Source organism: Balaenoptera borealis (assembly GCF_965194805.1).
Source record: "Balaenoptera borealis genome assembly, chromosome: 5".
In the NCBI taxonomy this organism is placed as follows: domain Eukaryota; kingdom Metazoa; phylum Chordata; class Mammalia; order Artiodactyla; family Balaenopteridae; genus Balaenoptera; species Balaenoptera borealis.
This window is the reverse complement of record NC_138862.1, coordinates 138,580,807-138,606,128: the sequence shown is the minus strand read 5'-3', so window position 1 is coordinate 138,606,128 and position 25,322 is coordinate 138,580,807. Positions and strand designations below refer to the sequence as shown.

Sequence of the window (25,322 nt, the reverse complement as noted above, 5' to 3'; positions counted from 1 at the left end):
GTACCCATCATTACATAATTCTATATTAAAACGGTGCCTATGAGTTCTCTGTATAAGACTATTTCCCTGGGGCAAAGCAAATTCAAAAGGTTGGGGCAAAATGTTCCCTTGGTTTAATGCAGAGGACCATATCACACCTTAAATTCTGGGGGCTTGGTTGATAATTTGGGGGAGTAGATGAGTACGTAAGAGTGTGTAAGGGAGGAGAAACAATCTTTTTTTAATATTTCGATTTCTGCTAAGCTTCATTTCAGGCTTTCAGAATTGGAGAATCAGCTGCCTGCTTCAAGAAATTGCTAATAAGCAGTAATTAAAGACTGAGAATTTATTCTCTCCATTCCAAACCTGATGTCATTCCCAGATGGAGATACTGGTACTAGTTAGGCAATTCAGCATTTTGGTAAATGAAGGCAGGAGGATTTGGTGTCTCTTGGACCCTGTGGAAACAGAAAGTGGTCCAGGAAGGAAAACTTGTGTTTTATTTTGTTTTGCCCATTGCAATCATTTATACCTTTTTGCTTTAGAACCAGAAGCTGAGGTGGGCACCTGTGTCTTAAAAAACACCGAGGGGCTAGTTCTCTAAAAGAACGCTAATTCATAAACTTTCTACATTCTTACGTCTTTGGAATTGTCAACTCTGCATAAAATGACAATCAACTGAAAAAGACGGATAAATTCCAGTGAATTCAATACCCATTGATAGTAAAGAACAGGCATATCAGAAACCAGAGTGAATACAGGCAGTATTATCCTTTATTTAGAAAAACCACACAAAAACACAGCACAGTTGATGTGCTGTCACCAGGACTTGAACGTAGAATCAATCACTGCGTAAAAGGTAAAATAAGAGGGCACAGATATCAGGATTTTCCCAGCGTGCTTTATTCATAGACATCTGACAGAAGAGGACCTAACAGAGCTTTGAGGAAAAACTGAATTCTCAGCCCACTGCCACTTTCCAGGAACTTCACTGCAAAACAGTGCTCTGCGCTGGCGGGATGGAGATCTTAGCAATCTCTCTCCTGCTCCCATAGCTTCCTGCTCTCTAAATACAATTATTTATGGGGTCTTAATAAGAGAGCGAGCCTTGTGTGAAAGGAACTCAAAGTGCAGCTTCTAAAAATACACCGAGGCGCCTCTACCGTCCTTATTGTTACAAACTGACGTTTTGCAGTTCGAGCTTAACGACCACACACACACACACACACACACACACACACACACGAAGAGAGAAAGTAAAGACTGTGTTTTTTCTTTCTGCGATTCTCTTAACTTTGAGTAAACAGTAGTAATTTCCTATTGTCATACTCAGTGCGCATTTCCCAAAGACAACACAACACAAAAGACCTGTTAGCTCCCTTAGAGCTGGGGGTAAGAACGGCAGGAAAAGAAAGCAAAGTTGACCGAGTTCCAGTTTCTCCTTAGCCTGGGGTCCTGAATCTCCAGTCACCCAGATCTTGCAGAGGTGTCTGGAGTTTCACTCCCCTTTTGGAAAGGTTTCCTCGCCCCTTCTCCTCTCCGAGTCCGCTGTCATTTAATCCTCCTCACTCGCCCTTTTTGCTTCCCGCTTTTTGGAGAAATTGGACCTCAGTTTAGGCGTCTTTTGCCAATGGGTTGAAAAGAAGTACAGCTGCCGACGGGAGGATATTAAATAAATGAGCAGGGGCGCGGCGTGGGGGGTCTGCAAGAGGGCCCCCTCCTCCTCCTTCCGCCACGTGCTCCGCAGTTGGGGTGCAGCGCTCCTGGATGGGGTGCTGAGCGGGGCGAGGGTGGGGTAAAGAGAGGTGCACCGAGCAGGCTGGAAGGGAAGGAGGCCCTCTAGGAAAGATCGTCTCGACCGAACACTGACGAGAGAAAAAAGCTGGCCCACATGCCCCTAGTGGGGAGCGATCCACCCCACGGAGGCTGGCTTGGGGCGGCGGGGGGGGTGGTGCGTCGGGGCCTCTCACCTGACTTCCTCCTCCGCTGGCACACAGCTACAATCATCCCCTTCCCGCTCCCCGCTCCCCCCACCCCCCAGGCAAAAAAAAGCCCAGCCAAACAACGAACAACAAGAGGAAGCCGCAGGCAGCTGGAGGAGGGGTGCGCGCGCTGGGGGCCCGGGAGAGGTGAGGGGGGGTGGTTGGCGGGCGTCAAGAACCGCGCCGCGCACCGCCACGCGCTCCTCCAGGCGCCCACACTTACCCTCGCGGCCGAGGGTCCGGTCTCCGGCGCCGATCGCAGCGCGCGCCCCTCGTCCGCCCGCGCCCCTCCGGCCCGCTGCCCCCCACACCCGGGCCGGCGCGCTGGGAGAAAGCCTGGGAGCGGCGGCGGCGGCGGCGACTCGGGCTCGGCTCAGCTCGGGCTCCAGCGCGCCCAGTGTCGCCGGCGGTCGCCGAGGCTCCACCGCCAGGGGGAGAAGCCGGGGCGGGTGCTGGGGAGGCGGGCCGGGCCCTCGCCGCCCCGCCGGCCAGCCCGCGCCGCACACGCTCCTCGGCGGCGGCGGCGGCGGCTACGCGGGGTCCGCCGAGCCCCAGGGCGCCGCGTGCCCGTCCCGGGAGCTGCGGCTGGATGCGCGCCCGGGTTGCTGCGGGCTCCCGCGGGGGGCGCCCCGGCCGCCCCGGTGCGCCTCCAGACTGCGGGCGCCGCGACCGCCGAGCAGAGAGCGACTCCCGCCGGCCCCTTCCCCCTCCCGCCCCCGCCGCCGCCCCCTCCCTCCCCCCGTTAACATCTCCTCCCTCCCCCCCCTTCCTTCCCTCGGCCCCGCGCGCTCGCTAGCTCGCTCCTCGCCTCTCTCTCCCCTTTAAACGCCCACTTCGGATGGGAAAAGAAGACAACTTAAAGTCAAGTTGCAATTAACTTCCGCGGCAGCCGCAGCTCCGGCGGCGGCGGCACCAGAGGCAGAAGCCGCCGCCTCGGAAGTCCGACGCCGCCGCGCCCGCCCGGGAAGCCGCGCCTGGTCTCGGGCCGCGCTCGACAGCCACCGCCGCCCCCAACGCCCATGCCTGAGTGAGTTCTGCTCCTTTGCCTCTCTCTCTCTCTTTTTTCTTTTTGGCCCCTACTCTTGCCCTTTTATCTCTGTCTCTCTTTTTTCGGAATCGATCTAAACTTCACCGTAGCGCCCACCTACCCGCGGTGCCCGTCGCTGGGGCGACTCGGCTCACCTCTCGTGGGCGCCCGGGGACAGGGGTCTTCCGAGCCCTTTCTCTCGCGCGCGGCCGGATCCGGAGGGGTGGCCGGGAGAGTGAAGGAGAGCACCCGGGACGGGGGACTTGAAGATGCCATTCGTTCTTTCTCGGGGTGTGGACACCTTCACACACACCTGCCCCACAGACCCTGGCTGAACAAACTCCTTCAGGTCATCGGTAGAACCCCTTTGGGAAGAGAAAAGGGGGATCGAAAAGACCGAAGGAAGCACACGGGGAAAGGGAGACCCTCTCTGTGCGCCCCGGGGCCGGGCTGGCAGAAAGGTGCCGGGCGGAGTAGGCTGGGGAGTGGAAACGTTCCCCCGCCGGATCGTAAGTTAAACTCAGCATCCTTCCCCGGTCCATCTGCGCCTTCCTCCGCCCCCCGCCGGCGCGGCTGGTTGGGAGCAGTGGCGGAGAGGGGCCTGGGAAGTTTGTGGCAACTCCTCCATCCCGGGAGCCACTCGGGCCCCGGGGTGCTCAAGTTGGAGCCGGGAGTTTGAAAGGGGCGGCAGTCCGCGTTTCGAGCCCTCGCCGGTTGTAGTGAGGTCGGTCCTGAAGGCGCTGCTGGAGGGAATGTGGGTTTGGAGTTGGGCTGGAGGCCGGAAGAGGTGCTGCCCTCTTTGCAGAGACAGAGACATCACAGGTGCGGCCTCGGGGTCCGCGCCGTGTCTCCCTCCTGCGGCCCCGACCCGAGCGTGGCGGCCTTCTCTGAGCGCTCCACTACCGAGGCTCCCGAGGCGGCGGAGCGTGGGTTTGGACCACCACGATGAGAGGGACAAAGCAGGCGGGTGGCAGGTCCGGGGAGTGACAGGCGCGTACCGGGGAAATCCACTGAGCTGGACTCTTGGGGGCGACCCCAGAAGATGGAGAGGGGCTTAGGGCTCTTGCTGGAGATTTTGGCCCTGACCTTAATTAGAGCGTAGCAAATTTCACTTACAAGCGTCAACCACCGGATCGCCTCTCAAAAGTGCTCCGGTTGGCAGCTTGGACCTCTGCGCCTTTCCTGGGCGAACTTTCTCAACAGCATTCCGGATTTCCAGGCAAATGCTGTTAAGACTTGGACTCCACATGGTTGTAAAGAGACAGAGAAAAGCGAAAGACGTCCTGTTCTCAGGAGAGAACCTTTCTGCCCCGACTGGCTGGGGTTCCACCCTGGGAGGCCAGGGGACCTGAGTTTCCCAAGAGGACAGAAGAGGGGGTAAGAATGAGTAAAATGCGACTTGCTGGGTGTCAGGATTTGTCCTAAGCAGTCCCTGAAATCTACCGTGTTTGTGCTGCTGACAGAATAACTCATCCCGCTGAAACTTTCTTGAAATTTACACCCAATCTAAAGTGGATTTTTCTGAGATGTCAGGAATTAAGATTTATTCTGTCGTCAAAAGTAGCTGGGGGAAAAAAAAAAGTAAGACTGGAGAAAGCCAAGGTTGAGTTGTTTGCTCTAAAAACCTTTAATCTGTTGTGTGGTACTCGTGCTATGATTTAGCAGCGGTCCTTTATTTCTATTGAATATTATTTTAGTAGAGCAGTAGTTCATTCGTATACTGGCTGCTCCAGTCTGCTGGCAAACATTAGCATTCAGGCTTACATTTTTGACAAATGTGCAGACAGGAATAGCATGAATAGGCATCTTAAATATTAACAACCTAAGCATCTGTTGTGAAACAATTTTAATATATTTACTCTGTTTTTCTCACATTGTTAGAAAAGGTTATAATAAGCGCATAATTTCAACTTTAGTTAGCAGAAGTAACTGGCTGTATCTTTCACTACCTCTCCAAGTGTTTAACACAATCACCAGACATAAATACTTTAACTCGGTTAGGCACATTATTAAATACACTTTAGACAATATGTATTCTATATAAAATGTAACAGTAGCAAAATATGTATCCTATTTGTGCACATTTTAAATGACTATGCATTTTATAAATATACCAGGCATGTTTATTCTTCATCTCCATTTGACACTTATTACTTCATATTTTTCCTAATGGAAACAATATTTTAAATGTAGAGTCGTTCAGTCATATGTAATACATAATATGTAAACAGTAGCTATAAAATACAAAGCATGGTTAAATTTGAGTATGGCTACATGTAACAAGATTATACAAGAGAAATAAGAATCACTGCACAATTTTGTATTCTTTTCTAAATAATGAATACAAATGATGGATGAAAAAAGAACAAATAGGGATTTCCTTCCTAAAGTACTAGTGACTTAAAATGTGTGGGGGGGTGGGTATGGGGGGACAAGGGGGGGATGAAGGGAAGAAGCAGGAAAAAAAAAAAAAAAAGATCAGCAGAGAAAGAAGACGTAAAGAACTTCCAAAAGTCTGAATAGTTATTTCCAGAATCAATGCATTCTTCCTTTTCCCACAAGCTGAAATATGTAATAAATAATAGTTCTTTGTATGTAAAAGTATTCCAAAGGAATGCCTTTTGTTCAGTTGTTGTAATAAATTAATATATTCTTTGGTTGATAATCTACAAAAGGAGTTCTTTTGTCTCTCAGCATCTTAAACAAGAACAACAACAAAATGAATAATGGTTTATTTCTGCAAAGAAGTCTGTTGCCAAGCTATATGAACCTGCGATTGAATAAGATGATGTGCTGAGTGATGGTTAGGCAAGTCTGCATTAAATTAGCAAAGACTGAAATATCTGGGAGAGATTTTTGATGATTTTTTTCACGTGACAGGTTGCGGGTTGTAAATTAGGCCTAAAAGGTCAGGTGACAGGCACCTGTTCTTCATTATTGTTAAAATCTTTTGGTTACAAACACTGTTAAGCTAAATACAACATGGATATACAGCAGGGACTCTATAAAGCACTCTGGTGGTTTTTCATCTGCTCTGTAAATTTCCAAAAGGGCCATACACAGATATGCCCTTTACACAAACACATCTTTTCTTCCAAGACGTGTTGTCTCGGATGACTCTTGTGTCATATTTGTACTTGGGACTGATGAAGTCTATAAAATAAATGCATATGACCGAATCGATCTTCAGACTGTCTGGACCTGTTGTAGTCAGACGCAAAAATATTGGGTTTTTTTGCATTTGACTTTTACAGTCCACTGATTAATGATCAGAATTTGTTCAGGTTTTAAATAGAAACCTCCCCAAATTACCTTTTATACTTTTTAGATAAGGTAAGTTCTCATCTTAAATGATGCCAGGAGATATTTTGCTTGGTGCTTATATATAAGGAGAACATGAGTTGCTCTATACTGTCAGAGCTTTGTGGTATATAGAAAATGGGAAGAAAACCACATTTTACATGAATGCTGTTAGGAAGGGTATCATCATTTGCTCTTTCTACTTGCCACTTCTCTCAGGGGAGTTCAGTAATATTTTGATTAGAATTAAAGAATGTGATTGGATTTTTATGAATGGTTTACCTTTAGATAATTCAGACAGCAGAATAAGCATACATATTGAAGTTCAGGCCTGAGTAGCACAAGGTTGCAAAATATGAAAGGTGCCAGTTGCTTTTAATTAGCAAAGGAGGAGGATTTTGAGTAAATTCGGTAACTGAGATGATTAAATTCTCTATTTAAATATGTTCTTTGTCTTTTTTGGTTTTGTATAGTTTCTGCTTATTATCTTAAGTAGTCATTTTTAGCATTTGTGATCAGATTACAGAACAGTCATCCTTCTTGCGTTTCCAGTTGGTTTTCAAACTCCAAAACTCTGGGATGCTTTTAACAAATTGGTTTACATTTTGACAGAACAGAGTTAAGTTAATTAATAGATCAGGCACGAAAATCCTCCACGGTAGGGTGTATTTTCTGGTAAAATGAAAGTTATGTTTCAGCACGATGAGCATCAGGCTTCAGTAATCTGTTCCTCGTGTGGAATGAACACTTCCTACTTCAAGCTAGCAGGCACCTACTGTTTATTTACGCTGCATTAAACTGACAGCTCAGCAATCAGGAAAAATATTACTTACCTTCCTGAAGTAAATACCAGTTTATAGGTTAGTGCACGTATTTATATTCCTGTCACCACTAAATAACGGCTCTGTCTCCATTTTAATATCTACCTGTACTATAATCCACGGCTTTAGACTCTTCCTGGTTAGGGGTAGGGGTCGAGAGGGGTTTTCTTATCATTTCCCAGTGGCTAAAGTTTTAAAAAGAGTCATTTTATCTTCTCATTTTTGTCCTGCGAGAATCAGTTGAAAGGAATATTATACATTTTTCCTTTGCATACTTCAACTATAATATCCAAATCCCCAAAGAATCCACGTGCCACTTAAAATAGTCATCTTAGAGCAACCTCAAGACAAATATGTTCAGACACATTCAAGTGTACATTTGCTAAATTAAACTCTCTACAAAGTTCCAAAGAGATAACTTCAACTGTTTGATTTCTTAGATAATAACTTTGATAAAGTGTCTTCTATTCCAAGCCATAGATGGAATGCTCCAGTTTTGAATGGAGGTCTGCAAATATGAGTATAAAGTGGGACACATTGATTGATTGATTAATACTGTTAACTTTCCTCTGAAAATACTCTTGCCTCCTTTGTCTTTTTGCTTAATCTAACAACCTTGAATTTCAACTTTTTTACAATACTAAATGCATTTGTTGTTTTTCTTTTTAAGTTGAAAGCCCATTCTCTTTGGAGACCCCTAGAAACTTCAAAATACTGTTAAAGTTGAATTCCAAAACTTATTATTAACTTGAGAAAGTGCTCGTTTTCGAGTATGCTCTGTAAGTAGCTCTTACACTCATCCTGTACACACAGTTGTTAATCTCTAATCACATGTTCCATTGACATCAGAGCAGAATGTGGTCTTAATACAGCATGTAAATCAAATCTGTTACACAAGGTTCTTCTCTTTCTCTCCCAAAGAAAAAGTGTCTACTATGGTAATTTATATATCATTCCTAAGTGTTATTCTCAATGGTAAGTCTATTTCAACTTGATGTCTTCATAGAGTGTGATCAACACATTAACACACATTATTTAGTACTTTTGAACTTATGCCAACGGTACCTTTTGCTGTTTATTTTTTTTTAAGTCTTTTTTAAGATCAGATATTTCATTTCAGAGTAAATAGATACAGATTGTGTGTATATATATTCAGGGTGAGATTTAGTAGCATAGCATTTCTCCAGCATATTGGCCTATTTTTATTCTTTCAAGTTATTCTGTATCACTTCCACAGTTCTTGCTGTCTGAAGGTTCGTAAATAGAAATTCTCATCACCTCTTTCAATGGACTCTCAAGGATGTAATTTAGCTTATGCGGTGATCCAGTTTAGTTATGAGAGATGAAAATTAGTTAACTGGTACCCCAGCATTTATGTCCCTAGATTCAGCTGAAATTTATTCAGTCCAGTTATTTGATATTTGATAGTGAAGTGTCTTGTAATCAAACATTAAGAGTTGGTTCAGTTTCCAGCGGAGAAACGATCTTGCTGGATAAAACATTTAACTGTGCAATATTTTATTACACTCATCACTCATTTGAGAGCCTGCTTATTGTGGCACGAGTTTTTTGCTGCACCTTAGGGGTGCAGGTCCCCCAAATGAAGCTGAGATGCTTGCAGAAGAAGCAGATGTCAGGCTGCACTTGGTCCTGCCTTTGCTAGGATGTCTGTGGACCTGCATTTCCCTCCACCCCTTCCTCGGCACCCCTTCCCCCCAGGTGTGCAGGAAATGGAGGGCGTTGTACCCGGTGAAGTGGGTGGACCCTACCCAGAGCTATGACCTGATTTGTGACGTACCCTCAGAACTGCAGCAATGGTCCAGCTGCTTCACAGGCAACTGGTAACCACCTCATTTGGGGATGCTTCTGCCTTGCCAGCAGTGCCAGAGAGAACTTCGTCATTGTCACCTCGTCAAAGACTACTTGAGAGCTCTCTTGTAGGGCTAGATTCGGAGAGCAGCCTCTGATATTTGGAGGGTAAGTGGCAGAAAAGTTCCTATTAGTTCCATATGGGGAATCAGGGCTATAGCCACAGGGAGAGACCAGCATTTAGTGTCCAGGGGGCGGGTTTCTGTGTTGGGATGTTGCTTTTTCTCAGCGAGAGATGATTTGGGACTAGATACCGACAGAAATTCTGCAGTGTGAATTCTACTGTGGGTGGTGAAATGTGGTAGAAAGCTCCCAGGAGAAATTAGTAGATCTTCTTTCCCTGAGATATTTAAAGAAAAGGTAGTCTAATCTGTGAGAGGGGGAACTCTTTAGATGCAGTTTTCCAGGAAGCTGGGCATATAGTAGAGTTGATTGCTAGAGGTTCTTTTCTAGTCTTACTCAATGGTTTCTGATATGCCGTTAAGAGCATGCAAAAGACAATTTGGCCTTTTAATGTTTATAATGTTAAGGACTTTAAGGTAAAAGAGGTTTTCTGTTGTAAATATTTTATCGTAATAAATACTGTAAATAAAATAGAACCTAGTATATGCAGATATCTTTTAAACTTGAGATAGTCTTGAATATAGTGTGCCCATAATTAGCTGTTTGATGTTGAATGCAACTGAGTTTTCCTGTTCCAGTGAACCAGACAATGGAAATCACTGGGGATTAACAACAGGGCTATGTGATGATTCTTGATATAGCAGACCTTTTTTTCCTGTTCACTGATAAAAATATTTTATCAGTAAAGAAAGCACTCAGTTCAAATGCTTACAGTTTTAAATTTTAAAAGAATATCTAGAATTAATAAAATAATCCAAGTGTTTCTCACTATATTTTCACCAACTGAAATAAATGATACCTAGATGTTCTAATAGTAGACAGATTTCTCCAGGCTGTGAGAGGAAGGAACAATATTTTAATAACTATGCTTTAAAATTTTTTTCTTAGAGGTGGGCTCTCTTTGGGGTGGTTTAAGAGGACTCAAAAACAATTTAGAACGTTATCTTAAAAGTTTAAAAATGACAGTCTTACTTTGTAAGGAGTCATTGTATTTTAATAATACTGTACACTTATTAGTGTTATTGGAGCAGTAGACAGTTAATTACAGCCTTTTCTGAGACATGTTAACTGTATATTAACAGTCATGTTAAAAAAGAATGATGTATACTCTTACATACAAGCTGCTGCTTGCTAGACGCTTTTCAAAATAGTCTTTTAGAATGTATGGAGTCAGATTTTGGGTCCAGATTATCAGAATGTTTTCTGCTAAAGCAACTTTATTTTAAAACTTTTCACTGGGATGTAAGATTTTCAATTTTCTTCTTTTTTTTTTTTCTCTTTCTTTCTTTCTTTGTAATTAGCATTGGCTTGATCACTTTTGCCAGTGGCTTTAGAAATCAGTGTCCCTCAGTAGTTTTAGCCTTCCCACATTGTATTTTGAGATGCCTACATTTTTGTTTTGTGATGACTTTGGCCAACAGAAGCCATTAAAAGCTTATTGAGTTGATTTAGCACCTCTTAGTACTTCTCATTGTGGAATCGGTTTCGTCACTGTTTCTTGAGCCAAGCTATGTTTTCCTACAATTCTCTGTAACCTGGTATTTAAGATACATTTGAGCAATTGATCGTAGCAGTAGTTCTAAGAATATTTTATTTTCCAAATCTGAAGCCTGGGTTTTTGCTTTGGCTTCTGGTATGGCAGAACAATGCGTGACTGAAACTAGTGAGGTTTAAAGCTGGACTGAGCCTGCCTTAGACACTTCTATCAAATTGGTTAACTATTTGAACTCCCTTGGTTAATCTGGATATGTTGACCTTGTAACCTTGTAATACAGCACTTAAAAATGCACTAGGATTCCCACTTTACAAATTTTTAGGTGCTGCCCTTATTTATTTCTACAAGGTATTCAACTACAAGAAAAAAATTCAATGTCAGGTACATGTCTGTGTTATAGAAAACAGTAGAAGCTTCGCAGTTAGCGTTCTGTCTTGCGTGGAGAGCACTCGTTAAAGATTTACTAAATTAATAATAAAATAGTGAATTTAGCTTGTGCTGATATGGTTTAATGGGAAAAGACTTTTCTCTCTAATTTTCTGTTTTTACTGGGGTTATCTGCACACTTAATCTACACATGCCCGTGTTCTGGATAACTGAGTGTTTTTTTTCTCTCTGTGCTCTGTCATTTTGGACAGTAGCACTGGGGTTTGTTTTATCCGCACTGACCTTGAGGATGAGGCAAAGTCTGTCTGATTAGGTTCATGGTCCTTTGGTGTTCAGTTATGGGAACAACCTATTCTGGTATAAGCACAGAGCACTCCCTGCAGGTCTTTGCAGTTAGGCTACCATGTAATGGTTTTTCTGATATTCTGGGGCCAAAAATACTATGTGGCCCAAGTCTGATTGACCTCTATCTGTTCTTTTCTACAATAATGACTTTTTTCAGGACCCCACTGGATAAATATCAGCCATGATTAATTGCATAAATAGATTTTTTTAATTGTAGCTGTATCCATTATTTTAAAATGTTTTGAGAGTTAGGGTGTTTATATTAATGAAGATTTCACTCCATTCCTTAAAAGGTTGTGTTAGGTGCATCTAAAACATTCTGAAAAGTTCTGGCCATTCTATGAAAGTTATCTTTAAAAAAAGACACTTCCTCTTTAAATTTATTTTCATGTGTGTGGCTCTTTACAAGATAGTGTTAGTTACACCAAGAAAAGTATTCCTGAAGCAGTACACTGCTGTGTGACCTATTCCATTATCATGCACATTCTGTCTCTTTAAAAACAGTCTCCTTTATTTGCCCTATTAATTGTTGATATGTTGCCATCCACGAGACAAAAATTAGAGCTGTAATTAAATAATCATGTGATGCTCCTTAGTGCCAGTGAGAGCAAACTCATTTTTCCAGGCCCTGATGGTCACTGATTATTGTATTACTACTGGCTTGTTTTATTTTTTTTAATGATTCTCTATCTGTAGATTACCCAACTACTGTCCTTCTCGGCAAAATGAAAGAACATAGAGAACATTCAGCCAGTTAATTGGCTGGAGGTCCTCAGGGATGTAAGGTAGACATACCTTTTTCTGCTTTTGGTCACCTGGCAGGTTCTTTGGGGAGGCTATATCAGCGTTGTGGTTGCCTGCCATTTCATTTACACTGGTGTTTTGGCTGGGATGGAGGCATATGGGGAATGCCAGGAGAATTACAAAAGGAGCCGGGTATTAAAATTCAGAAATGATTAAAATTGAAATAAAAGGTTGCTGCTTCTTTGCCAGTACTCTGGCAGTCATAATGACACATAAAGATTAGTTTCCACCTTCATCTTTTCCTTCTTTTTCATTTCCTCTTGTTTATTGTTGACACATTTTCCTTATGTCTGTCTCCCGTCTCTGTATCTTTTTGCACTATTGTGCATTCCTAGTTCTCCCTCTTTCCTTAAGCATGGAGAAGCCTACTTAACCTTATTATAACAATAACAGAATAGGTTATTAATATTTAATATGCACATGATTAAAATTTCTTTCCCTTAAACATAGGTCAGCTGTATTATTATTAACTGGCATGTAATTTTTCATTTAAAATATTCTTATTCTGCCCTTGCTGTTTCTGAAATGTAGTCTACTTTACTAGTGATTTAATACATAATGTTTAGAAAACTGTGGTCGGCTAGTGAGAAAAGAACTTACCAGTCATGGATAATCAATTATGCATGAATTCAGATGTAACAGATGGAATCTGGTGAGTTAAAGTTTCCCTTTGCCTTAGTGGTTTTTTTTTTTTTTTTAATTTGTTTGTTTGACACCTGTCTCATATATAGATAAACATCTAATGTAGCATGTGAGAAATTTCCTTATATATCTCTGTATTCTCTTTAAAGTGAACTTGATTTTTTAAATTGAATTTAAGGGCAGAGAATTTTTTTTTTTTTTTTTTTTGTGGTCTTAAAGATGATCAGATTCTTTTCCAACACTTTGTAGATACAGAACTGGGTTCTGCTTGGCTTATGAAGGGTAACTCTTCTAGTTGGTAGAGGAAGAAGCAAGACCTGAATCTAGGATTCCTACCTTTTCTCCACTTCTTTTCCCACTACGTCATTTATCCTTTTTTGTAGGAGTTGCCTAATGATAGAACACTATTACACTAGCTCTGGGTTTTAAAGAATTTCTGATGAAAATTGTGGTTGTCTAGTTTTAAGTTGTGTGATATTCTCTTGTATGACATGCAAATAGTATCTGTGAATGTATATATCATGTTATGCTATATGTATATCATACGTACATTTATTCATACCAGGTTGTTGGCCAAACAGTTGGATTTTTCAAATCTATTGAGGATGCCCCAAGATTTGGTTTATATCTGAAACTACAGCATATGCCAGCCACAAAGATGCCTTTACCCTAGCTTGCGGTGTTGTAAATTCTTAGTGACAAAACCCCTTTGTGCAAAGTGAACCTAAAAGTTATTTTTGAGAGTCTTGTTACCTCCACAGAGAGATAAGTTTAATTTTCATTAAATATGATATGAATGTGTAGCATTTTTTTCAGTTGCAGAAGTAATAAAACAGTGGGTATTGTCCATCTTTAAAGCAATTACAGTCTCAAAACAGTTACAAGCTGGTCCCCATCAAAGATTTTCATAAATATGCTGTTTGTTTCTCTTCCAAGTGTATTTATATATAGATAAAAAAATACAAATGAAAAGTCTTTACAGAATAAACAAAAATAAATGATTAAAAAATAGCCTGAAGGCTCACTAGTTCTGTTTTTAAAATTATACTGCAGCATTATTTACCAACTTTTTGCTTCATATCAGCTGGAAAGTTGCATGTGTATTTATAGTCCACGTTAGTTATCTAATGAATTAAATTCCACAATAAACACACTAATAAAGAAGGCCACACCTGCAAAATAGGTAACTGGATATGCTTTAGCTACAGTTATGCTGTGAAACTATTTTTTAGTATTTTATTTAGGCTTTTATACCCAATAAATATGTAATTTTACTTTGGCTTTACTATGTAATCATATTCCTTAGTCATGCATCAGAAAAATACATATATGTAGGAATGAACTTCAATGAGACACAATTTATATATGAATTTCCAGTACATTAAAAAAAAACTCCATCATTAATATAAAAGTCCCTAATATAAAATCAGTAAGAATAGATGATAGGAAACAGAATATCAGACAATATACTGTAAAGAAAAGATGATATTATGTAAAAATAAGATGATTATTATTGCATGCAGAAATAAATACTTCAATCATAATTACTATCACAAAAAAGTGACTGATAAAAATAAATTTGAAAGCCTTTTGGACTTTTTATAACAAAAAATATACTCTTTTATTAGTAAATAGGATCTAGAATCTTTATATAGAGACAGTTTACAAATTATTACATTGACTACATTTATACAGTTGTTTTACCTCTGTGGCTGGACTGCATGAAAGTGTCCTGCAGACGTTCCCCTGGGATGGTCTACTGTTTCATGAGTATAGTTAATTTTTACTCATTTGAAAAATATCCAAAAAGAATGTTTGGATATTTGAATGTTGGATATTTGGAGTGTTTGGTTTTTGTCTATCCTTCCTCTTCTTTTGCTAAGATGCAAGAATATAGAAGAAAATCTGAAAAGAGAACCATTTTCTTGCATCAGAGGACCATCAGATTACCTACTTTGGGTGAGATCTTGGTCTCTCATTATCAGTCCATGTTACTTATCCTTGGGTCAGGTAATCATCACATGAATTAATTATCCAGCATAGACTGGACCGTGCTGTCAGCGGGTAAGGACAAAGCAGTGAAGGGTTGGCATCAAGGAGGCAGTTGTCAGTGGGTTGTAGCTTATTGTTTTTCTGTGTGGCATGATAATATACGTCTGCCAATCTTGGGAATAGATGAAAGATTGTTTTGCTTTAGTTCTGTCGTTTTTACATTTTTTAAATTGGGGTAAAAGATATACACCATAACATATGCCACTTGGACAGTTTGGTAGTGGACAATTCAGTGGCCTTAATTACATTCACACTGTTGTGCACTCAGTGCCACAGTCTCTTCCAAATCTTTGCCATCATCCCAAAGAGAATGTGCTTTAGTTTTGAATTACACTTCTCCTTTGCTTCAACAAATTTCAAGCATTATAGGGGTATTTCATCATTGTCCAAGTGTGTTGCACTTGTTTCTGGTGGTGGCTTTTCTTCCCAATGAACAACCCCTGTCCACTGCTTTGTGGCGATGGGCACAGCGGTACAAAATCAGATGTTGCCCTTGCCTGGTACTCTCCCCCAAAACAATCTGAACCCGGATTCAGGTCTATTTTAACCTCAAACTCTTTTTCCCTTTAAGTAAGCCGAGAAAGATTAAAATAGCATTCACATCACTAAGAAGATGTGGTTGATATGTCTTGGCTAAAGGTTGATTGGGAACAGTTCCTGTTTGACTTCATTGGAATTCAAATCCCCTGAGCTTCCCGAGAGTACCACACAGCAGCTAGGTGCCCTGCCACTAGCTCTTGGGCACGGACAACGTGAACACTTCAGTTCTGCTTAAGTGCAATGACTAAGTCTAGAAATGAGTTGAACAGTTCTCAACTGTTGCAGAGGGAATCCCACTCCAGGTTGAAATTTTCTGGGAGAAAAAGCCTGCTGGACTATGTTGAAGAAGAAAAAAAAAAGAATTAGAGAAAACTGGGATGGTTCTGGCTCCAGTAAATAATAGACTGGTTTTGGAACTTTACTTCCACGTGTAATTTTGTGTTTAGTCGCTTATGTCTGTAATGATAAATGATATACTTGCACAGAATTTCTGGCACCCCCGTTAAGTCTCACGGAGGTGCCCAAATGCTAATTTATCATGGTTCCTCAAACAGCAGACTTTTATTCACCAAATCAATGATCTAATAGCTTGCCCCCTACCTTTTTTTTGTTTGAAGCAAGTAGCTTGCCTGCACATATATTTCTTAAATTTGAGGGTGAGTGCTGGTTCCTAGAAAAGCCTTCACTTTTCCAAGTGACCCCAGGATCTTCACTTCACTTGAGGATGTCCTAGCAGGTATATTTGATTTCCTGTCTTCAAAACATTACCTAATCCAATAGATGCCAAACTTGGCTGTACACTGGAATCGCCTTGGTAACTGTCAACCACCGCGTGCCTGGTTCCTACCTGTGGCAGCGGGGTGCAGCCTGGACATCTGGGTTGTTGAAGTAGCTCGCAGGTGATAACATGCAGCAGATTTGAGGAGCCACCGAACTAACTTCTGATCTTGCACCTGGCTTTACTGCCCAAGATTGCAAGAATCTTTCTAAGATTCTCACCAGCATTCACTTGTTAAGAGCAGTTCTTGGATTCCTTTCCCTGAGATGGCAGGCACTGTGAGACACTCCTGGAATACAGACAGGAGTCCACCCTCAAGATGTTGACAGACTTACAGTTGGGAGGGGCAGACATGTGAATACGAAATGCCACACTGAAGGACAGGGCGTGGGATGGAGCATCGAGAAGGAAGTAGCTAATAGCTGGAGGAGGCTTTGGACAGAAGAGGTGCAGTCAAGCTGCATGTTAAAGGATGTGGCAGAGGGAGAAGTGGGAGGGCAGGCACTCAGAAGCAATGGGGAAAAGACAAGGCAACCTGAAACTCTTAAGTAATTTGGTGGCGATAGCTACATAGCTATGTGAAGGTCTCAATAGCATTGCTTTTGGAACCTGGCCCCCTCCCTACTCAATTTTGGAGCTAGGTCTAGATGGAGATGCCAGTTTTCATGGAATTATTACCATTGTGCCTTGCCAAGGCTATGCTCCACACTGACATCTATGGAAGGAAAGGTAGCTTTTTAAAAAAATTTGTCCAATAAATTCTTGCTTTAAAAAAAGGTAATATTTCTGGGTGAAAGGCCCCGATAGCCCATCAGGTTCTAGAATCCAACTATAATGGCTGCTCATTTCCCTTAGCCCACTCTCTCCAAACTAGCTTAAACATTGGCCTTTCTTTGCTTAGCTTTAACACTGACCTTTGTCTATTAAAACCATAATCCAAATTACCAGTGGGTGTTTACATCCACCTTAAAGTAATTAGGAAACAACTTTTGATCACTCTCAGTCTGGCTATAACTGAAACCCCATGTATTAGGGAAAAAACAAAAACAAAAAACCTTAGGCCCCATATTTAGAGTTCATTATTATTTCTCCTTTATCTCTCCGGAAACATATTCAAGCCTTTTGCTACGATTTTCTGCAGTACACCATTATTTGTTTGGTGTTTGGATGCCCTCCCGGTTTGAGTAGGTATCTACATTAAAGCTTCCAAAAAAGCCATTTCTAATGGCAACTGTGCTTATTTAACATGGGGGTGGGAGAAAGGATGGCGGGTGAGTCTGTGGTTTTTAGCTTCACCTGTGAGCTATTTAAATGTTCATGGAAAGCAGCATTTGGGGTAAATGCATATTATTCCAAATGTACTCTAGGACCCTTTCACATACAGACAGTTCTAGAAAGTTGTCTTAAATCTGTGTGCAGCGGTACCCAATTCTTATTCCATGCAATCTTACAGATCTATGGGCTCATTCTAAAATGGAAAATGACTTCAATTTGGACATGATTAGAATGTCTGAAAGCCATTCAGCACCTCTAAGACTCCTCCTGGCTAGGTCCTGGATTTACTTAGTCATCTTTGATAGAAGTTCACCAGATAAATGCTGTCCGATAGAACTTTCTGCGATGGTGGAAGTGTTCTATAATCTACACTGTCCCATAGGATAGCCACTAGTCACATGGGGCTATTGAACACTTGATATGTGACTGAGGAACTGAATGTTATATAATTTCAATTAATTCACATTTCAATGATATAGCCACTTTCCCCTCTGCTAACTCCATCTCACTTCCGCAATCTCTAAAAGGAATTGTTGCAATTAGCAGTGGAATTTGGTTTCAAGTGACACTGTGAGCGTTTGGCTCTCATTTATTTATTCAGAATGTAAATATTGCAAGGACGCTGTACAAATCCCTGGTAATAGGGCAGTAAGCAAGACGCAGCTGTACAAATCCCTGGTAATAGGGCAGTAAGCAAGACGCAGCCGCTGCTCTCATAGGGATTACAGTCTAGTGTGGGAGATATTTATTAAGCCAGTAATTATCCAAATTGTTCATCCACAATAACTGTGACAAAGGAGAATTGCCAGAGGCTATGAGAGTGTAAAATGGGGACCAGACCTTCTTGTAAGATTAGTCAGAAAGTTTAATCAGGAGTTCTGTTTATTCACTAAATGAGGAAAGCATGAGGCGGCTTCCCTTCCCCAAGTTCAAGGCTAGGTCAGGCTGACTGCAGGACACAGAGCCCTCAGAGTAGGGCAGCTACCATGTGCCATGCCATGACCTCCAGAGATGCGGGGTCTATCTGATTCAGCTGCATACACACACACACACACACACACACACACACACACACACACACACACACACACACTGCAAACTTCTGAACTTGATCAAATAGATCCTCTCCCAAGCTATGCAGTCGTGATGATGTCAGTCACAGATAAGATGTGAGAAGAAGGGTGCAGATGTTTACAGGATATTGCATTTCCTCTCCTATATATGTTTTGACAAAGTTGTTTGGGCTCCAGCCCCAGTTCTTTTTTCCTCTCTGCTCTTACAAATTTGTATTTGGTCCATTCAAGAAACGATGTGGAAATCAGTCCTGACATCCCAGACAGACAAAATGAGACACATGACAGCAGAACATATGGCTCAAAGAGACATCCTTATATGGCCAACACAGACCGTATTCCCAGAAATTCATATATGGAAAACACCACCTGCAGCTAAAGCCAAAAAACAAAGAGTTGACACGACAAAAAGAGCAATATGCCACGTAAAATGTGCTGTTTTAAGAGTGTGGAGAGATAGCCAACAGTATTTGAATTTAAAAATTTGAAAAAAAAAAAAAAACCCCACCATGTCCTTAGAAAGTGCTATGGTGGTAAGCATTGCTTTGCTAACACAGTCACTGGCGGAGCTGCCATATCTTAAAAGCGTTCAAATTCTAAATACTTTCTCTGTTTATTACAAATGTATGTGCTATTCAGAACTCTGAATGTGTTTTAATGCTTTCGGATATCTGCCTGCATATTTATCTTAATATGTTGCCATCTGAAACATGCAGTAGTCCTTTTATTATTCAACTTAAAAAAAAAATCTTGTCATCTGTTAAAATATTTTCTCTCTGCTACCTTTGTGTAGCCAGTCTGAATGCCTTCTTCTGTGATAAAAAATTGATGCCCTCTGTTTTAACTGTACACCCACATGTTAAATAGTTCATGTATTTGACTTGCAATATTTCATGTTCCTGAGGTTTTCTATTTTCATAGCTAGATTTATAAAGTTTAACTTTTTTCAATACTCTCTTGCATCTTTGTTGCCAAATTTAAGATGCCTGTGTAGAATAAAATTGATGCCCCCCTATTATGATAGTTTATTTTCACATATGCCTGGAAAGGTGGTATTTTCCTAATTACCTTTCTTTTCTTCTTCTTTATTTTACAATGAGTATTCTAAAGGGGTAGATAATATATAGGAAGTTCATCAGTGTACTGTATCACTTGGAGGACATAAACCTCAGTGCCATTTTACTGATGTCACTTCTTATATAGTTCCTAAATAAAGAAATTATTGCTTGGGGGAAATTAGTTATGTATATGTGATTAACAGATTTATAATTGTACTATATATATTTTTTAAATAGTAAAGTCATTATTAGATGTCTTTATCCTCATTTATTCTGTTTATCATTTTCCAAGGCCACGTCCATCCTTACTACACATTTTTATGTTTTGTGTTTGAGAATTAGCTTGTAATTCCTGGATAAAAGGTGCTATTCAAATTTAAAGATTAATATTTTAATCCCCACATCATTAGGAGGCTAAGGCAATCAGGAAACTTTTTGTCTTGTTTATTTGTGTAAATAATGGGATAACCATCATTTACAATATTTTATGCCAATGTGTCTTAATATTGATATTTTCAGTCACCCTTTTTTAGTCTCCTTTTCTCTTTGCTCAAATTTTGTTTTGCCCAACAGCTGTCTGCCTTTTCTTTCTTTTTTTAAACATTCAACTTGAGTTGCATTTGCATGGATAAATGATTTTTTGCAGTCCACTATACTTTTTCTCTATTTTTAAATTTTGCTATTGTTTGTAAATTTGTACACTTGTGATGCTAGAATGCACTGTCCCTACTGAAAATCAGGCAGGTTTCAGGGAAACATGTCAGGCATCACCAGCTTGAAGCAACTATTAAAATATACAACTTGGAAATTCCTAATTTGACCTACCATATTGCAGAAATCATTGTCATTCTAAGGATAATTGAGTGTTATCCATGTTTTTCTTTTTGAATATCAAACATTAAAAAAAAATAAGTTTACGTACATCCATCCACAATACCAACTCTGACACCAGTGCTGTGTTTTGCCATGTTTATATATTTCCTTATTGACTGTATTTCTTATACTTTAATTGAAATACCCGCCTCCATACTTCCCCACATTTCAACTTTTGAAAATATGTTATCATTTGAGCTTTTTAGTGAAGATTGCCTTATGTTTATTTTCTTGTTTTGGATGCTGGGTTTTGTGTTTTATTATCACATTCTTTTGCCCTAGGCTTGGGTTTCTATGCGCCAAGATTCACTGTTGCCTTCCTCAATTTTCACTAACCTTTCTGGTTTGTGGGTGAAACGTGGGTGCCATTAGAGTGATATATTTTCATTGTGTTTCTCCTAAACTTATCCTCCCTGGGAGGCCATTATTTCCTATACTTTATCTTCTGCTTTTCTTAGATTTCTAATGTACACACTAAGAGTGTATTTGTAGTTTTAAAGAGCTTCATTTGCATATTTTCCTCTTATCTCGGTACTTGTGCTAACTTGTTGCTTTTTTTATGTGTAACAAAATGTTCCTCTGATTTTTCTCTTTTCCCTCCTAGTGTATTCTGAAAAATGATTCTTATAACATTTTTGGTTTTGTTTAATGATTAACTGCCTTCAGGGTTCTAAGGTGTTAGTACTAAAACCTAAGCATCTCTATTTTGGGCATGACTGTAATGTTCTTCATTTTTACAGGAACTAGATTTAATAGATTATCTAAATAAGAGGATCATACTTATGTGCTAATGACCATTTATCTACCTGAGTAATTCACCGTAAATTACAGAAGTATTTATTGCTACAACAGAGGTTCTTAACCACCCCAACTTTCTTGTCTTTCACCGAGGTAAATTAAGAATGGTGGCATCTTTTCTTTTGTAATAACTAACTAGTCAGGTCTCTTTCAAGTGACCTAAATTTTGTTTCACTCGGCCACCGTGGGCCACGTACTTCTTCCTCCGACGTGTTCCCTGGCTCAGAAGGGACAGAGTTTTGAATCTACCTCTGACTAGTACAGAAAGGCTCTTACTCATCTTTTTTGATCGCTGGCTCTTAATAGTTTAGGATTCCCCCGCCTTTGAAGATAAATAGTCGCCAGAGCGTTTCAGGGACCCTGGCCTTTATTTCTCTGCAAACGCCTCGGAGAGCTGCACCTCCCGATGGTCCCCTTCGGCCACTTCCTTGAAGTCCCCCTGCCTCGGTGCTCGGCGCCCGTCACCTGCCCGCCCGGGCCGCTCTCCTGCGGGCCGGTGCGCCCTCCCCGCCTCGCCAGTCCCCCGGGTGCCCGCCCGCTACGCTCCCGACGTATTCCTTTCGGTGGCTTTTGTGGCGCGCGGGTGCGGTGGTTAGTTTCCCCCGGCCCTCGCCCTCTCCTCCCCATCGCTTTCCTCCCCCGACACCCCCCGCCGGCCCTGTCCCTTCTCCCGCCCCGCACCCGCGCACACCTGCCCCCGCTGCCCGCGCTCCCGGCGGCCGCGGCCCGGGCAGCACCCCCCCCCGCCCGGCTCCTCCTCCCCGCGCGCCCTCCCCGCGCGCCCGGCGGCCGGCGCCGGCCCGCGCGCGGCGCCCTGTTATTCTGGGTATTGTGTGTAATAAACGTCGGGCCGCCTCACTCTAATCAAGCTCATTACAAATTCTTGCGCGCCCGGGGCCGGAAATCGTGCGCTCCCCCCTCCCCGCACTCATTCACTAGTTACTTGTCTCGCTGCTTTTTTAACTCGCCGCCCCCGCCCCCTCCCCCAATCCCGGCCCTCCAGCCCGGGTTTTAATCCCCATCCCTTTTCCGCCTGCTCCGTGCACCCTGCCCCCCCCCGCGCCGTCTTCCTCCTCCTCTCCCGCCCCCTCCCCCTCCGCCGCCGCCGTCGCCGCCGCCGCCACTCGCTCGCTTGCTCGCTCCCGCTCCCCGGACGCGGCGGCGGCGGAGCCGGCCCCGCTGGGGAAGGGCTCGGGGCGGCGGCGGCGGCGGGCGGCCCGGAGGAGGCTGCGTGCTCGGGGCTGGGGCTGCGAGCGGGGTGACTGTGTATTAAAATGAGGAGGAGGAAGAAGAGGCAGCCACAGCGGCGGCGGCGGCGGCAGCAGCAGCAGCGGCGGCGGCGGCAGCAGCGGCGCGGAGGGCTGCAGCCCGGCCGGACGCGCGGAGCCGAGCGGGGCGCGGCGGCGGCCACCGCGCCCGGGAGGAGTCCGCTCCGAATTTGATGGGGGCAGCGCCGGCGGCGAGGGGGAGAGCGGAGCGGCCCCGTCCGGGGACCCGCGCCCGCCCGCACGCACACACACCGCCGCGCGCGCGCCGCTCCCGGGGCCACCCGGCGACCGCCGGCCTCGTCGCCACCGCAGCAGCCGTGGCCGCCCTCTAGCCCGCCCGGGGGCCCAGGCGACTCCGGGGGGGCGCCTCCCCCCCCTCCACCCTCCCCCTCCGCTTTCGGGAAACTCCTGCTCAGTTGTGTCGGGGTTTCTGGCTTCCTTTCCCCCCAAGTCCTAGTGCCATTGTGGGGCTCGTTGTTTATTTACCTCGGACTCCGGCTGAGTGAGAGCTCGGCGACTTTTTGGGGGGAGGGGGTGGGGAGTCGGTGGCGGCGGAGGCGGCTGGGGTGCCTTCCGATCCCCCCTCCCCTCCCCCCAACCCTCTTCCTCGGCCTCACTCTCTCGGCTCCCCAGACGCTCGCAGCCCTGCGTCCATGGGCAGGGAGGGGGTCCTCGGGGCTGTCGTCAGCGAGGGCCGAATCAAAAGTGGCATTTTAATGCCTTGCCGGGGCTTTTTCCGCGACCTCCTGCCCCCCACCCTCGCGGCCCCCCGGTAGATGCCCTGGTCGGGGGCGCGAGGCTGTGGGAAGAAAGTTGAAGGTTTGTTACTATCAGGAGCAATTGTTGGGGAGGGGGAGGGGGCGGGGGCGATCGGAGGGGAGGCGAGCCGGCCTTCCCCTCCCTGCGTTCTCCGGGGTGCCTGGAGAATAAGATTACAAGTGACAGCCAGAAGTAGACTTTCTGTCCTCACACCGAAGAACCCCAGCGAGCAGGAGGGAGGGAGGGAAGCGAGGGGAACCTTTCTTGCCTTTCTGGAGACCTTGTCCCCAGTGATTTTTTTTTTTTTTTTCTTTTTAAGAGAATCCCCAGTCACCACCTCGCCTCCCCAGCACCGCCACAGTGTACTGCTCTTAACGGGTTTTGCTTTGTTTTTACGATTCTCCCCCCGCGAACGAATCACTTGTCAGATCAATTTTATCTTCTCTCTCCTCCCACTCTCCCCTCCTCCCCCATCGAAAACCCCGTTCTCTGAGGTTAGACATTTTACAAACCATATATGTTGTTTTTCGAATTGTGATTTTTTTTTTATTTAACCCCTCTCTCCCATGGCTACTTTTCCAGACGTTTATCGGCCCTTCCCCCGCTTAGGGGGGCGGGGGTAAGGGAAGAGAAAATAATACAATTTCAGGGGAAGTCGCCTTCAGGTCTGCTGCTTTTTTTTTTTTTTTTTTAATTAAAAAAAAAAAAAAGGACGTAGAAAACATCATTCTTGAACTTCTCTTCAAGAACCCGGGCTGCAAAGGAAACCTCCTTTGTTTTTGTTATTTATATGCTGTCAAGTTTTGAAGTGGTGAGTTTCAGGTCGGTTTTGCTAATTTCACTCAGTAAAACTGCAGTGTTTCTGTTTCTAGATAGTACTTTGCTTCTTTGTCTCTTTAAAAGGTCACAGTGAAAGCTTGGCCTGGATCGTGCCGGCCATATGGAATGGATAAGGGCACAATCTCTTAAAATGTGATTATGAGGTTCTGTGGGCCGAGGGAGGCGATCCAGCACGGAACTCATTGAAAAGGCTCCCACGCTGCAAAAAATAGGTTCTTGAAACCGGAATTTCGGGCTTTGCTTTTTCTTTTCAAAGGAAGTAATCGCTGTGTCTGAGTTCACTGTTTATTTCGTTGATTATCATATATGGACTTGGTTTACGGACAGGGAAATGGGGTTTTGAGAAAGTAGCCTGCTTTCAATGCGCCAGCCAGACGTTGCAGTAAAATGGGTTGTTTAAATGTGTGACTTAAAAGAAACTCTTCAGCCTGGCATCTGTTGAGACTGTAGTTAGTTTCCGTGCTGTCAGTCCAGCGGGCCCCGTGGAGGTTGCTCTTTGCAATTCCAAACTCAGGTTTGGTGAACTTTAGCCTTGGGCGTAGAGTTTAAATGAGTAAATTGGGCGTTTTATGTGCATGTAATTTTGCTTTATAATGTAGAGCTTTTTACAAGATGACTGAGTTTGATAGCTGCTTATAGGTGGGTATTCATTCGAAGGACAATTTTGCATGACCTATATGACGTTTTGATTGTCAATACATTAACTAAATTATCATCTAACACTTTACTGTACAGTTTATAATGCTGTTAAGCCTCATGACTACTTAATATGTTTTGTAGCATTAACTTTGACGCTTTTATCTACTCCCTCCTCTTTTTTTTTTTTTTTTTTTGCTCTTAAATTGCCCCACGGGTTAAGTATTTTCTTTTCAAGTCATATGTTTTAAAATTCATCTTCCGCTTTAGGGTAAGACAGCCAATTTCAGGAGAAGCAGCTCTGTACTGTAACCCATATGAAGCATTATAAAGTGTGTTTTGAATAAGTTAATAATCACTAATTTTGGCTTTAGACTACAGTTTAATATTAGTGGAAAAGAGTAATCTTGATAAAAAGTGGTTAAAAGAGGCACATTTATTGTTAATGAACCTCATAACCAAAACCAGATGGGACCTCGATCAACGGTAGACCTTTGGTCTCAGTGTGCCACCCTGGAGTACAAGGATAAATAGCCATTATTTCTCTAACTTTATAGTTCTTCAATTGACATTCTTAAGGTTGCTTTTAAACCTACAG

The 25,322-nt window shown here is 43.2% G+C and overlaps 1 protein-coding gene and 1 long non-coding RNA gene across 8 annotated transcripts in view; one reads left to right on the top strand and one right to left on the bottom strand.

Annotated features, from left to right (window-relative positions):
- The window catches only part of LOC309629129, a 98,645-nt gene extending 96,209 nt beyond the window's left edge, over positions 1–2,436 (bottom strand). Inside the window, exon 1 of the long non-coding RNA XR_014244868.1 lies at positions 2,185–2,436. This is a non-coding gene — a long non-coding RNA (uncharacterized lncRNA). The remainder of the gene's footprint in view (positions 1–2,184) is intronic.
- A 364-nt stretch (positions 2,437–2,800) lies between these two features.
- SATB1 (SATB homeobox 1) overlaps positions 2,801–25,322 on the top strand; it is a 98,492-nt gene continuing 75,970 nt past the window's right edge. For 2 of the 7 annotated variants that reach the window (XM_082392685.1, XM_082392686.1), the window contains exon 1: positions 22,345–24,059. The gene's annotated coding sequence lies outside the window, so the exon portion shown is untranslated. The other 5 variants (XM_082392689.1, XM_082392688.1, XM_082392687.1 and 2 more) reach the window with 5 other exon arrangements.